We start from the raw sequence: 4,512 nt of genomic DNA, 5'->3' as shown, positions 1-4,512 counted from the left end.
AATGGTTTTACAATTTGACTAGAGTCCACCTGTGGTGAATTCAATTGATTTGACATAATTTGACAAGGTACAAATCTGTCATTCTGCCCCTGAACAGGCAGTTAACCCACTGTTCCTAGGCCGTCATTGAAAATAAAGAATTTGTTCTTAACTGACTTGCCTAGTTAAATAAAGGTAAAAAAAAAAAGAAAAGGAATTGTCCGTAGAGCTCCATGACAGGATTGTGTTGAGGCACAGATCTGGGGAAGGGTACCAAAAAAATCTGCAGAATTGAAGGTCCCCAAGAACACAGTGGCCTCCATCATTCTTGAATGGAAGAAGTTTGGAACCACCAAGAGCTGGCCACCCGGCCAATCGGGGGAGAAGGACTTTGGTCAGGGAGGTGACCAAGAACCCGATGGTCACTCTGACAGAGCTCCAGAGTTCCTCTGTGGAGATGGGAGAACCTTCCAGAGGACATCTCTGCAGCACTCCATCAATCAGGCCTTTATGGTAGAGTGGCCAGACAGAAGCCACTCCTCAGTAAAAGGCACATGACAGCCCGCTTGGAGTTTGCCAAAAGGCACCTAAAGGACTCTCAGACTATGAGAAACAAAATTCTCTGGTCTGATGAAACCAAGATTTAACTCTTTGGCCTGAATGCCAAGCATCACGTCTGGAGGAAACCTGGCACCATCCCTACAGTGAAGCATGTGTGGTGGTAGCATCATGCTGTGGGGAATTTCTTTCAGCAGCTGGGACTGGGAGACTAGTCAGGATCGAGGGACAGATGAACGGAGCAAAGTACATCATATGAAAATCTGCTCCAGAGCGCTCCGGACCTCAGGTGTGGGGCGAAGGTTCATCTTTAACAGGACAACAACTCTAAGCACACAGCCAAGACAACACAGGAGTGGCTGTGGGGCAAGTCTGAATGTCCTTGAGTGGCCCAGACAGAGCCTGGACTTGAACCCGATCGAACATCTCTGGAGAGACTGAAATAGCTGTGCAGCAACACTCCCCATCCAACATGACAGAGCTTAAGGGATCTGCAGTAAAGAATGGGAGAAACTCCACAAATGCAGGTGTGCCAAGCTTGTAGCATCATAACCAAGAAGACTTGAGGCTGTAATTGCTGCTAAAGGTGCATCAACAAAGTACTGAGTAAAGGGTCTGGATACTTATGTAAATGTGAGGATTGATGAGGGAAAAAACTATTTAATCAATTTTAGAATAAGGCTGTAACCTAATAAAATGTGGGAAAAGTCAAGGGGTCTGAATATTTTCTGAAGGCACTGTATGTCATGGAAAGAGCAGGTGTTCCTAATGTTTTGTTTACTCAGTGTACGTCTCAACATTGTCGTTCATACTCCCCTGCTTCCTAGTCTTTCAAACAGGGCCCTAACAAACCCAGTAGACAAAGCAACAGGGTCTACGTCCCAAATGGAACCTATTCCTTTAATAGTGCCCTATGGGCCCTGATCAAAAGTAGTGCTCTAAATGGGAATAAGCTGTCATTTGGGACTTAAAAGCCCATTTAAATGACATCAAGCATCTCTAACAGAAGAGCCTCACCATGTAAACAGATGAGTCAACATAAAACTGTGATCTACACCACACACACACACACACACAGTTCTGTGTCTACTGAAGTCGAGCAGTCTAACATCTTATTTCTGGACCCCAGAGTATCATCCAGACAAGGCCCCCTCTCTGGGCAAGTATATCCCTCTGAGGTGGGGTCTAGTGGGGCCTAAAATGAGCACCAGGTGTCCCTGAGAGAGGGGCACCGTGGGGGAGACTGTGGCCTAGCTAACATAAACCTTCTGTTCAAGCCAAATTAAAAACCTGCCGCTATTAAGAACAAAATGAAGGATGCTTTCCTGTAGGTGCCTCTTGTGCTGCTCTTTGAGGCAGTGTGACAGCTTTCTGTGTATGTATATATGTATGTATGTGTGTATGTGTGTGTGCGTTTGCGTGCTGCGTTAAATAGCGATCGCTGATGATAGCCGTGGATAGTTATACACTCACAGATATGACGGCCATCGAAAAAAGTGTGCCAAGCTTGTAGCATCATAACCAAGAAGACTTGAGGCTGTAATTGCTGCTAAAGGTGCATCAACAAAGTACTGAGTAAAGGGTCTGGATACTTATGTAAATGTGAGGATTGATGAGGGYAAAAAACMATTTAATCAATTTTAGAATAAGGCTGTAACCTAATAAAATGTGGGAAAAGTCAAGGGGTCTGAATATTTTCTGAAGGCACTGTATGTCATGGAAAGAGCAGGTGTTCCTAATGTTTTGTTTACTCAGTGTACGTCTCAACATTGTCGCTTCATACTCCCCTGCTTCCTAGTCTTTCAAACAGGGCCCTAACAAACCCAGTAGACAAAGCAACAGGGTCTACGTCCCAAATGGAACCTATTCCTTTAATAGTGCCCTATGGGCCCTGATCAAAAGTAGTGCTCTAAATAGGGAATAAGCTGTCATTTGGGACTTAAAAGCCCATTTAAATGACATCAAGCATCTCTAACAGAAGAGCCTCACCATGTAAACAGATGAGTCAACATAAAACTGTGATCTACACCACACACACACACACACACACACACACACACACAGTTCTGTGTCTACTGAAGTCGAGCAGTCTAACATCTTATTTCTGGACCCCAGAGTATCATCCAGACAAGGCCCCCTCTCTGGGGCAAGTATATCCCTCTGAGGGTGGGGTCTAGTGGGGCTAAATGGGAGCCAGGTGTCCCTGAGAGAGGGGCACCGTGGGGGAGACTGTGGCTAGCTAACATAAACCTTCTGTTCAAGCCAAATAAAAACCTGCCCCTTATTAAGAACAAAATGAAGGATGCTTTCCTGTAGGTGCCCTCTTGTGCTGCTCTTTGGAGCATGTGACAGCTTTCTGTGTATGTATGTATGTATGTATGTATGTGTGTATGTGTGTGTGTGCGTGTGTGTGTGTGCGTGTGTGTGTGCGTGCGTGTGATGAAAGGGAAGTTTACACACAGGTCGCCATGACGCCAGTGAATAACCAGCATTAGAACAGCTGAAAACATACCCCACAAAAAGCCAAGTCCCACAGACGGAACCCCTCTAACTTCACATCATGTCAAGAGCACTCCACAATCCGCTACCATTCCTCTGCTGTTTGAACATTGTCACGCTAACATATACATGTCGATATAACTTTAGGAATCTCTCTCTCTTGCCTTGTTGGGGAAATTACTAGGCCCTAGACAGAACCAGGCAGGGGCTGCTGATTTGCGGCTGAACATGAATGAACAATCTGTTCTCCCACAACAATTGGGCTCCCATGGAAGAGTGGGAGAGCAGAGGCAAACCACACACAGATGTGTCATGTCTTTGTTTGTTTGCTGATTTGTGTGTTTGTTTTTGACTCCCCCCGTAGAGGAAAGGTTCGCGTTTTAACAGGCTTGTAGAGTGTTCATTAGAGTGGACAGCAATATAGCATGGTTATTTTGGGACCAGACAATTGCTCACTGCTGTGTGTGTGTGTGTGTGTGTGTGTGTGTGTGTGTGTGTGTGTGTGTGTGTGTGTGTGNCACACACACACACACACACAGTTCTGTGTCTACTGAAGTCGAGCAGTCTAACATCTTATTTCTGGACCCCAGAGTATCATCCAGACAAGGCCCCCTCTCTGGGGCAAGTATATCCCTCTGAGGGTGGGGTCTAGTGGGGCTAAATGGGAGCCAGGTGTCCCTGAGAGAGGGGCACCGTGGGGGAGACTGTGGCTAGCTAACATAAACCTTCTGTTCAAGCCAAATAAAAACCTGCCCCTTATTAAGAACAAAATGAAGGATGCTTTCCTGTAGGTGCCCTCTTGTGCTGCTCTTTGGAGCATGTGACAGCTTTCTGTGTATGTATGTATGTATGTATGTATGTGTGTATGTGTGTGTGTGCGTGTGTGTGTGTGTGTGTGTGTGTGTGTGTGTGTGTGTGTGTGTGTGTGTGTGTGTGTGTGTGGATGAGATGGGCAATGGTCTCTCATTCGGAGAATGAAAACAAACACATTCAGCTCTAACTCCTTACACTGTGAGCAATCTCCATTTCAAAACATAGTTTCCTTCATGTCATAGGGTACTTTCTCAATGAGCTACTTTTCCTATGTGCCCTGGTCAAAAGTAGTGCACTATATAGGAAATAGGGTGCAATTTGGGACTTAATCGGGATGCATCGTCCATCAACAGGGTGTGTGTGTGTGTGTGTGGATGAGATGGGCAATGGTCTCTCATTCGGAGAATGAAAACAAACACATTCAGCTCTAACTCCTTACACTGTGAGCAATCTCCATTTCAAAACATAGTTTCCTTCATGTCATAGGGTACTTTCTCAATGAGCTACTTTTCCTATGTGCCCTGGTCAAAAGTAGTGCACTATATAGGAAATAGGGTGCAATTTGGGACTTAATCGGGATGCATCGTCCATCAACAGGAAATTAGACCCAGCTTTTCACTTAATGTGAAACAGGACTTCTCTGCTCCACTCCATGGTATAAAG

Source organism: Salvelinus sp. IW2-2015, linkage group LG14, assembly GCF_002910315.2.
Source record: "Salvelinus sp. IW2-2015 linkage group LG14, ASM291031v2, whole genome shotgun sequence".
NCBI classification, from domain to species: Eukaryota; Metazoa; Chordata; class Actinopteri; order Salmoniformes; family Salmonidae; genus Salvelinus; species Salvelinus sp. IW2-2015.
Note: the sequence above shows the minus strand (reverse complement) of the source record.